Genomic DNA, 11,660 nt, shown 5'->3' on the forward strand with positions numbered 1-11,660 from the left:
AAGGATATTGTAGTATAGATGCTCATGCAAGGTCGTTTTCTTCAAGGAGTATTTGGATAATTTATGTAGAAACAATTCCTAATTAAATACTTAGAATCAAAACTTGAGAAAAGAGAGTTTGAGAATGGGTAATATTAAAAACGAATTTTAAACAAAAACTAAAATAAGCGAAGAAAAGAGTTTTAAATACCAATTTATAAAGGCACTAGGGTTCCACCATCAACTAGCAATCATATGAATTTCTACCAATTACTTACGATTTACACATGCCACTTTGAAGGTTAGGTTTTCCTAACATATATTCTCCTCGTGATATTCAAGCAAGAACGTATATCTAACATGCAATCCGTCTATGATATTCAGATCAAATATGAACATGCAAGACTCATTAAGTTTTATGAAAACCTTTTGAAGAACCATGCAACCCCTAAGAGCATGATATTCGCCTTAGATGAAATTACAATTATCAATCACAAGAAGCAATACTCAATTCTCCGGTGATATTCCGACTGAATTGCATCCAATTACTTGTCTAAACATCCTAACGGTGGCCAATCATCAAGATAATTAGATAGTTTAAAACAGTAATCAATAATTCAAAGTGTGCATGCAATCAATCATAAGCAATTAAATAAAAATTACATATTCATGCTAAGGCTCAAGGTTTCGCCTTAGCAAAAGGAATTAGTTATGTATATTCATAATTGAAATCATAGAAAATATTATTAAAAATAAAAGGAATGAAAGCACCTTAAAGTAGAAAATCTCCAAGAACCCTAGCCAAGTTCTTTGTCTCTGAAGTTTGAATAATAATAAGCGTAGAGAAAAGCTGTAGACGGCCAAAGCAATATATTTGCTCCGCCCTCACAAACCCTAAGACATAGGTTTCTTATTCCAACTAGGAAACTAAGAAAAATAATAAAATATCTTAGAAAATAAGACCCTAATTAAACTAGGAGAATTTGCCAAGTACTTGTCCAGCCACGTTTTAACCTCATATCTTAGAAAATAAGACCCTAATAAGGACGTTCCGGACACATCTTCAGAGGGCCACAAAACCATCCGAGGTCATCTTGGGCTCCAAAAATGCAATTTAAGCCCAGAAACGTCATTTTCCAACATCGTGCATCGCTCCTTTATTTTATCGCCATAAAATAACCGCTTGGTGGAAAAATCTCAAATTTTGATACGATCAAGGTAATTGACTCACGAACGTATTCCAACTAGAATTACTCCAAAATTCATCCATTTGACCACGTTTTGCTCTAGAGGAAGTCGAAAGTCCTATATTGAAAATACAATTCAAAGTATCAAAATTCTTCCAAAATATGAACCAAAATATACCAAGAATAGGGTTAAATATATAATATAAAATTCACTTATCAGGTGGCATGTCATAATTGAAGTTGTTGTAACCCTTGTAAATTTTTTATGTTTGCAAGTGATATGGACAAACAGTGGATACATAATCCTAACAGATGTACTGATGAATATTTAGATAGAATAAATTAGTTCATTGCTTTTGCAATTGCACACAATCGGGGTTCAACTCAAATTCGGTCCTTGTAGGAAGTGTAATAACTCAATGATTGAATATTTTGAAACTGTTTGATACCATTTATTAAGATATGGGATGATGGGGACCCATACTACGTGGAATCATCATGGAGAACAAATACAACATGCTTCATCTTCACACATTACATGATCAGTGGAGACAGTTGAATCTATTATGGATCTAAATGAACAAATTATGGACATTATCAATGATGCTTTTCCGAACACCAGTTCGAATATGAATCAGGAAGTAGAAGATGACATCTTTCCCACCATGGATAGTGAAGCATTTGAAAAATAGGAAAAATTATTAAAAAGTGCCAAGTAAGAATTATACCCTGGTTGTGAAGGTTTTTTTTTTGTGCTCACGGCCATTGTTGAGTTAATGCATGGAAAAATAAAGTTTCCTATGTCGAACCAGTGTTTTAATTACTTTTTGGGGGTTTTCAAGAGGATGCTTCCAAAGGACAATTGTCTGCCTAAAGATCATAAAAGTGCAAAGAAGGATAATTGCATTTTGTTCTACAAACAGAATAAAGCGTTGGATAAATACCCTGTATGTAATGAGTTGCTGTTTAAAATGACCTCTCATAATAGAACAACAAAGATTCCACAAAAAGTTATGCGTTATCTCCCATTAAATTCCAGGTTGCAGTGATTGTATATGTCGATGCATATTGCAAGTGACATGTGATTATAAGACATTCTGCAGATGAAGAGGCATGGAAAGAGTTTGATCGACTGTACCCTGATTTTGCACGAGAGCTGTGAAACGTCAGATTGGGACTTGCGAAAGACGAGTTTAATCCGTTCGGTGTTCTAAACCAAAACTACAACACTTGGCCAATCTTCACAATTTCGTAAAATTTTCCACCTTGAAAGTGCATGAAACAAGAATATATGATGATGACAATGTTGATAACCGAAGATTGGGCACATCTATTGATGTTTATTTACAACCGTTGGTCGATGAACTGAAAGAATTATGGAAAAACGATGTTCTCACATACAATAAATTTACCGGGAAGATGTTCAACTTATGAGCAGCAGCGATGTGGACTATAAACAATTTTCCTGCGTATGCTTTGATATATGGGTGGAGCACTAAGGGTTATTATGCATGCCCAGTTTGCAAACAGGACATAACGTCTGCCTGGCACGTGGAGAACATTTATTACTTAGAGCATGATAGATGGCTGTCATGAGACCACAAGTGATGTTAGAACAAGACAGCCTTCTTCAACGGCACATAGATTCGCCCAAAACCTAGAGAATGGTCCAGAGATGATATTTTGGCTTAAGTGAATCATTTGGATTTTGCTCCATTGAGCAAATCCATAAATAGGACAAGACCAAACACACATCTAAACTTGACACACAAGACGAGGTTGTTTAAACTCCCGTATTGGTCGAAATTAAAATTGAGACACAACCTCAATGTAATGCATATTGAGAAGAATGTGTTTGATATACTGGTCAAAACTATAATAGCCATCGAGGGAAAAACAAAGGACACAATAAAAGCTCGGATCAATTTGGAAAGAATGGGTATTAGGCCATTTTATGGATAACGAGGGACAAAGACATAGCCATAAAGAAGCTTGCATCTTTTTCGGTCAAACCAGATAAGAGAAATGAGTTTTTGTAGTTTTTATCTTCTGTACAATTTTCAAATGGGTATGCATCAAACATCGGCTGTTGCGCAAATGTGGATGGAGGTAAATTTTCTGGCCTCAAAAGTCATGATTGTCATGTGATAATCCAACGCCTTCTCCTAGCTAGTATTTAACATCTCTTGCTCGAAGATGTGGTGAAGTCAATTATGTTATTGGCGAGATATTTTTCTTAATTATCTGTAAGACCTTTGTGCAAGTTCGATGTTAAACAGTTGTGCGATGATATTATTGAAGTGATATGCAAGTTTGAACAAATATTCCCACCAGCTTTCTTCACTAGCATGATCCACATGATGATTCACTTGCCGGAGGAGGCAATTATAGCCTAACCCGTCAACTATCGATGGATATATCTAATAGAAAGGTATTTAATCACCCTAAATTTATTACTTCATGATGTATGTACGATTTGAATAATTTTACACGTTAATTTTTTATTGTTGCAGACTACTCAGTGAATTAAAAAAAAAGAGTGTACGGAACAGGGTGAAGCCCGAAGGTCAATTGTGGAGGCATGGGTCGCATTTGAGTCGCTTACATTTTGTGTAATGTACCTACAAGATGTTGAACGACGTTCAATCAACAGCAACACAATAATGACGGTGGTGTGTGAAGTCAAACACTTTCTATTTTTTCCCAAATTGCCCGACCCTTTGACGAACCAATCAGAGGCGAGTCGTTTAACAAAATAGACATGGAGCACATTGGTTTGTACTTAATAATTGTGACGAGACAATGACTTATCTTGATGAGCATGAAGAGTTGATGAAGTGGGAACATCCTTCACATTTATATGCCAAGAAGCATCACAAATTGTTTCCTCGTTGGTTTCATGACTATGTAAGTTGTTAGTGTTTTGGGTGATTTGCATAATTGTAAATGGTAAACTAACACGTTAACTTTTTATCCTTAATTTAGGTGAAGAAATTAAAGGACATGAATTTGCCCGCTTACACTGAAGAATTATACAACTTGGCTATCGGGCTCCTAAGTGCATAATTATACTCCAGTTGTCATGTAAATGGCATCAAGTTTTTGGTAGCTGATCGTGATGACAAGTTGTGTACGTAAAATAGTGGGGTACATGTCCCAGGTGCGGGCAACATTGCAGACATCGATTTATATGGAAACTTACAAGTGTTGTGCAATTGCTTTACAAAGACCATTGTCAAGTTATCTTGTTTAAGTGTTGCTAGTTTGATACAAACCCACGTAGGATTGGAAGTGTCAAGCAAGACGATGGTTTGCTATCGGGGGAACACAAAGAGCTATTGGTATAACGACGACCCCTACATTTTGGCAACGATGGCCAAACAAATTTTCCATATAAATGACCCTAAGGGCAAGAGGGATGGAAAGTAGTTCAGAAGATTGAGCACATAGGGGTGTACGATATTATGGACCGAGATCCTACTAACGATGACGATTTATATTGACGTCGATGACCAACAGCTGGAGACTTCGACAGAACTTGGTGCCCAAACGCTGCGAGATATGACTATTGTACAATAACTGTATCAGGTAGTTGGGGGCCCTGAAGTTGAAATACCGATCAACTCCATTTTGATTGACCTCAGGGATCCGCCACGATACATACACCAGAGCGCGCGAATGACAATGTTGACGTGCCTACAAACAAACAGGAATGAGATTCTGAATCTAACGAAATTGATGATATTGATACTTATTCTACTTCAGACAAGGATTAATGAAAACTTATGATATAAATATAATGATATTTATTGAATGGTATTTATTTTGTATACAAAAAAGAAATTCCTTTTAAATTTGCAATAAATTAAAGGAAAAATAAATTATATAAAAAAATAATGAATTATTATTTAAACAATAAATTAAAAGGAGCTTTAATGAAAAGGGCTTGAGCTAAGTTTAGTTCAACCAAAAACCATCATTTATTATTATTTAACCAAAAGGGCTTCATATTTAATCATAAGGACACAACTAATCTATGTTAGACCTCACAAACATTGAAAACACATGGGCTGAATTAAAAGCCCAAAACGGAATAAATTTTTTTCCAATTCTTACCCCTAACGGAACCATTCCGTCAGCCAATTCTGGTAAAAAAACTGTACAACATTTCAAGTGAACAAAAGAACAGAAAAAGCAAATATTACAGTTGCTTAATTAAATCCCAGCTCGCTCGCCGTCGCAGTCTCCCACCGCGCTCGATTTGCTGCGATTTGGCTAGAAAATAAATCCCCTGAATCTTCCAGTCGATCTCGTCTGCTTGTTCTAGGTTCGGTCAGATCTTTGTCTCTTTGCTGCAGACTATTATTTATTTAATTAAATCCCGTGTCATTCTATTTGTTCGATTTGATTCTGATTCCTTTAGATGTTAGTTTCCTGAAAGTTTTTGAAAATTTTATGGTTTTTTGTTTGTTCGTTTATGGATGAATTGATGGACTGGGTAGTGGTAATTGTTTGATATTTGTGATTAGATCGATTTCTGTGTGAATTGCTTGTGGGTTTTAGATCACTTCCATGAAACCCGTTCCCTTGAAGCAATAGTAATAGTTGTTGCGTTTTGAAAGTTTGTCCCTCAATTTGTTCTAGTTAATTGTGGAATTTTTGGAGCAACTATATTTTGCCATATATTAAGCAATTGGTTGAATTTTTTTAATTTTGAACAGAGGGTCTCTTTGCTAATCTAATCTACGACCCAATGATGTGCATCTTCCTTTATTTCTAAACTAAAAGCAAAAGTTGTATATATAAATTGCATTGGATTTTCAACATGTTGTTTGTTATTTCTTTGTCATTGTTGATTAGCTTTCTACATGCTTAACCTCTATTAAGTAAACAGTTGGATACAAGTGATTTCATGTTTTGTATTAGAATGGTCGCCAAGTAAAAAATGTCGAGGCATGGAATCTCTTGAAGCAATGACAAAAGGGAGTGATCAGAGGTACTTGGGCAATACAGCTAAGCTGGAAATTGTACAGGGGGTAGTTAGGGCAGTTGCAGACAAAGGTTCTATTTTGAAGTTCATACCATACACAGTGCAAGCTGTGAAGCAAGGTTTCCAAGATTTTGGTGCTTCTTCATTGCAGTCTGCTCATGACCTCTTAAAATGGAACAGATATCAAACGGATAAATACTTTGCCGTGTGTTTTCTTTTCTTTCAGAAATAGTGTTGGTTATTTTGGTCAAATTGCATGCTGAAGAGGAATCCAGCTCATATCACATAGATATCAAACAGAGAAATACTTTGCCCTGTGCTTTCTACATGCTTAACCTCTATTAAGTAAACAGTTGGTCAAATTGCAGTCTGCTCATGAAAATCCAGCTCATATTACACAAAAATCAATTCATGAAAATCTAGAAAATTGGATTTTCTGTAAACAAGATATGTGACGTGACAAGTAAGAAACTATTATAACCCAAGATCCAATTCCTTCCTTCCAACTAAACTTAAAATTGTGACGCAATTCACTGAGACTCCCTGCAAACAAGAACAATCACCCTCCCATCCATCCTCCCTCCTATATCGTTGGTTAACCATTTCTCTCTCTCTCTCTCTCTCTCTCTCTCTCTCTCTCTCTCTCTCTCTCTCTCTCTCTCTCTCTCTCGGTTTGCAATTGTTATTAATTATATATCCTAACACCAAATACATGAAAAACCAGGACTACAAGAGAATAAATAGTCTAGGAAAAGAAAAGGCAATTAGCCACTCTCACCCACAAAAACATGTCCATGTACGTTCACATAAATACTCGAAGAAAAACATTCTAAAAGTGGACTAGCTATTTAGTAACTTGAAACTTGATAAACGACTCAACATGTAATGTTAAATGGCATCCAAATCAGGTAGGAAATAATTAGTTTTTGGTTTAAGAAATAGTCAGTGTTTAGTTTACAAAATAGTTTGTGTTTGGTTTAAGAAATAGTCAGTGCTTAGTTTACAAAATAGTGATAGTACTATTACTTGGTTTAATAAATTGTCTATTTAGTTTACAAAATAGTGATAGTACTAGTGTTAGGTTTAAGAAATAATGTGTTTAGTTTACAAGGTTTTTAGTTTAAGAAATAGTCAGTGTTTAGTTTACGAAATAGTAATAGTACTAGCGTTCAGTTTAAGAAATAGTTAGTGTTCAATTTATGAAATAGTCAGTGTTCAGTTTAAGAAGCAGTGATAGTATTAGTGTTTAGTTTAAGAAATAGTTAGTGTTTAGTTTAAGAAATATTGTTCAGTTTAAAAAGTAGTCAATGTTTAGTTTAAGAAATAGTGTTCAGTTTAAGAAGCAGTCAATGTTCAATTTAAGAAATAGTCTATTTAGTTTACGAAATAGTTAGTTTTTGGTTTAAGAAATAGTCAGTATTTAGTTTACGAAATAGTCACAGTACTAGTTTACAAAATAGTGATAATACTAGTGTTTGGTTTAAGAAATAGTCAGTGCTTAGTTTACAAAATGGTGATAGTACTATTACTTGGTTTAATAAATAATCTATTTAGTTTACGAAATAGTGATAGTACTAGTGTTAGGTTTAAGAAATAATGTGTTTAGTTTACAAGGTTTTTAGTTTAAGAAATAGTCAGTGTTTAGTTTAGGAAATAGTAATAGTACTAGTGTTCAATTTAAGAAATAGTCAGTGTTCAATTTATGAAATAGTCAGTGTTCAGTTTAAGAAGTAGTGATAGTATTAGTGTTCCGTTTAAGAAATAGTTAGTGTTTAGTTTAAGAAATATTGTTCAGTTTAAAAAGTAGTCAATGTTTAGTTTAAGAAATAGTGTTCGGTTTAAGAAGTAGTCAATGTTCAATTTAAGAAATAGTCAGTGTTTAGTTTACGAAATAGTTAGTTTTTGGCTTAAGAAATAGTCAGTATTTAGTTTACGAAATAGTCACATTACTAGTTTACAAAATAATAGTGATAATACTAGTGTTTGGTTTAAGAAATAGTCAGTGCTTAGTTTACAAAATAGTGATAGTACTATTACTTGGTTTAATAAATAGTCTATTTAGTTTACGAAATAGTGATAGTACTAGTGTTAGGTTTAAGAAATAATGTGTTTAGTTTACAAGGTTTTTAGTTTAAGAAATAGTCAGTGTTTAGTTTACGAAATAGTAATAGTACTAGCGTTCAGTTTAAGAAATAGTTAGTGTTCAATTTATGAAATAGTCAGTGTTCAGTTTAAGAAGTAGTGATAGTATTAGTGTTCCGTTTAAGAAATAGTTAGTGTTTAGTTTAAGAAATATTGTTCAGTTTAAAAAGTAGTCAATGTTTAGTTTAAGAAATAGTGTTCGGTTTAAGAAGTATTCAATGTTCAATTTAAGAAATAATCTATTTAGTTTACGAAATAGTTAGTTTTTGGTTTAAGAAATAGTCAGTATTTAGTTTACGAAATAGTCACAGTACTAGTTTACAAAATAGTGATAATACTAGTGTTTGGTTTAAGAAATCATTTGATCTAAACTAAACTAGGGCTTGTATAGTTTAGTCGCTCATAGGCTCAAAAATAATTTGATGTAATTTCAAGAAAACTTTCCACATATTTTGAACTCGCCATCTAACTTTATTGGCGACGACCATGCATGATGTATCAGTCGGTAATAGGTCCTTTCTGCATGGTTAACATGCGCTCGAACAAGAAAGCAGTACCAATTCGGGTGCTCAAGCTTAATTTGTACACTTAATTCAACACCCCTGAAGGGAAGAAACTTGTTTGTAGAAAACATATCTACTTGTTACATAATCATATGTTGTATATCCTACTAAACTTAGGAACCCCAAGGAGCTGAGAATGGCCACAAACACAAGGTTAAAGGCTTGTCTGTATAGCTTCATTTTTCCTGGAGGTCCAACGTACCCCACAAGAGTTGTTCATCATGCCGCATGAGATGCATTAGATTTGCTTTTTCCCGTTGGCTGATACCCTCGGCATCTTATAAGCCTGTTAATTGGTATATCCATCATGGTCATTCCCCCTTCCTATTCGAGCATGTGCTTCTCCTCCACTGCAACATGCATTGTCAGATCAAATTCCATCAAAGTGCCAATCAAGATACAAGAATTCACACAGATTTCAGCACCAACTTTTTCATCATTTTCTCATCAACCAAACAGAAAAATAAAAAAAATAAAAAAATTCGATTTGGTGTAGTTTCCTAGTGCTAAAGCGTTAAAGCACTCACCGCTGGAGGACCATACAACGATGAATGGAAGAGATGGAAAATATACAGAACCAAAGTCTCCAAAGTATATGTCGAAAACAAACCATGATGGGCACCAAGAACATCTTTTCAAACGCAGTAGCATACTAATTAAAGCAAGGTGCTATTATGAGAGCCCATCATGGATATGTTTAGGGAAGCTAAATAACGAGGGACATACATCCAAAAAATCACAAACCACTCAGATCACCAAAAACATATCATAAGATTAAAGTAAAACTATATGAAAAGAACAGAAGCAGGTGGAGTCACCACTCAACAGAGTACGACTAATTACATACCATTCAAGGTTATCGGTTATAACTTATAAGGCATAAGTCAGCATATACTTTTAATAGAAGACTTGAAATACCAGTTTCATTAGACAACTCAGAGCTTCCCAAAAAGAATCCGATTATACGAATGAAATCTGGTAAATCATTTAATTCATTTGTGAGAAATTGAACTTCATTTTCAATTCAGCTCTGTGTGAATGACTGCACATGAAAGCATAGTGTACATAGCCCTCCAAACTGTGTGAAGGAAATATCGACCCCAATATTTTGTACAAGGCACTTTACAAGCTTGACCTGCCACAACAAAAACAAATAGTCTTACAGAGGAAAATCAAAAGTTTGTTAACTAGAATCAAAATAATGACTAATGACATAGACAAGCACGTAATAATTTAATTAAAGGGAAATGCAAGTTACACAACATCAACTCAGCACAAAAACTTTACTAGACATAGATGGCAGCGTCAACACTAAGTTGTAACTTATACCTATCATCAATCTAATAAAGTTAAGAGGTAAAAGCTAAAAACCTTAGCCCGAATCAACTAGACATCTTTCACCATAAACTCAGCAGCCATATTTTGATATTCCCTTTCAAGGACAGTGCAAATGTCATTGGCCAGCGCCTCCTCAACATTCACAACACCGAAAGCAATCAAATCAATATCTCCATCAGGCAGATAGGTCTTTAGAGGTACAGCTAAATCGTGGCAAGGTAATTAAATGAATACTGTCATTTATCATTTTCGCTAATGCGAAAGGTCAATAGAAATAGATAAATAGCAGCAAGGAAAGTTTCAGCTCCAGACAACAAATTAACCTAAACAAACAGTTTATATGCAGAATTCAAGCTTACCCAAATAAATGTTCATGCCCAATTCACAAACTATACATACAAATATATCAGACATTGGTTGTTTTGTAGCTCAATAAGCACAACAATTTGAATAAAAAAGTCAGACAAAGATTTATACCTCTTTTTTCTGAGATTTGTGCTTGGATCCATGTCAATATTAGATGCATGCACATAAATATCGAAGTCTAGAATAATATGAAACAAAGAAAAGAGATGATACATAGTAACAACTCCAAACTGACACAATCGAGACGGTGAATTTCCGATCGGAGCTGTAGTCATTCGTCAGAAGATCTGCAACAGAAGCCAAAATGCAAGGTTTTAGATGCTAATTACGCGCAATCGAGAGACGAAAAAACAGTAGAAATATCGCAGAGACGAAGAGAGAGAGAGAGAGAGAGAGAGAGAGAGAGAGAGTGAAAATGATTGCTTAACCTTGCTTTTTTGCCGATGGTTAAAAGTCCAGGTCCCTTGCTCATCTTTATTGGGAAATTTTGGGAGAGAGAATCGGTGATCTTCTGCGATTTTGACAGAGATGAAGACGGCTCAAAATTAAGTTTGGGGCCGGATATGTGGGTTTTGCATACTGGCAAAGACAGAGATGGAGCTGCGATGCGAAATTAGAAAGAAAAATGAAAGGTTTTGAATGCCAAGAAGAAATGGGGGAGACGGACAATAGCAGAGAGATCCTCCATAAATGAAGGGAGATATTAGACGGACGTAGGCTTTGCCGTTAGGGACAAAATCGGAAATTTAATATTTGGGCCATTTTAATTGGGCTGGTTTAGTATTGGACTTTGTCCTAACCATTAAATAAAGTTAGTACATGGTTTTTGGTTAACATTTAAAGTTTTCATAAATTTGCGAGACGATGTTTTGGAAATATTTAATAATACTTTTTTTAAACTAGAAGAGCGATGAAAATTTGTACACCCTCATAGAGCAAACATTAAAAATTTGATTTTTGGTGAAAATTGGGCGCGTTTTTAATTGGGAGCATGTTTAAATTATAATTACATTTCGTCAAGATCCTACTTTATAATTCTTATAGAATCTATCTCTCTCTCGATTCTCTGTGAAGCTCTCACTCTCCTCTCTCTCG

The 11,660-nt window shown here is 34.6% G+C and overlaps 1 long non-coding RNA gene across 2 annotated transcripts; it reads right to left on the bottom strand.

Moving 5' to 3' along the window:
* Positions 1-8,781: 8,781 nt before the first annotated feature.
* On the bottom strand, positions 8,782-11,276 carry LOC126624778 (uncharacterized). 2 transcript variants are annotated; one of them, XR_007624217.1, is made up of 4 exons: positions 10,994-11,276; positions 10,677-10,852; positions 9,780-9,996; positions 8,782-9,211 (listed from the first exon to the last, which is right to left on the bottom strand). It is a non-coding gene; the product is annotated as an uncharacterized LOC126624778 (long non-coding RNA). The 2 variants fall into 2 exon arrangements; XR_007624216.1 differs by lacking the exon at positions 8,782-9,211 and having other exon boundaries at positions 9,296-9,996.
* Positions 11,277-11,660: the final 384 nt, after the last annotated feature.

Source organism: Malus sylvestris, chromosome 5 (assembly GCF_916048215.2).
Source record: "Malus sylvestris chromosome 5, drMalSylv7.2, whole genome shotgun sequence".
NCBI classification, from domain to species: Eukaryota; Viridiplantae; Streptophyta; class Magnoliopsida; order Rosales; family Rosaceae; genus Malus; species Malus sylvestris.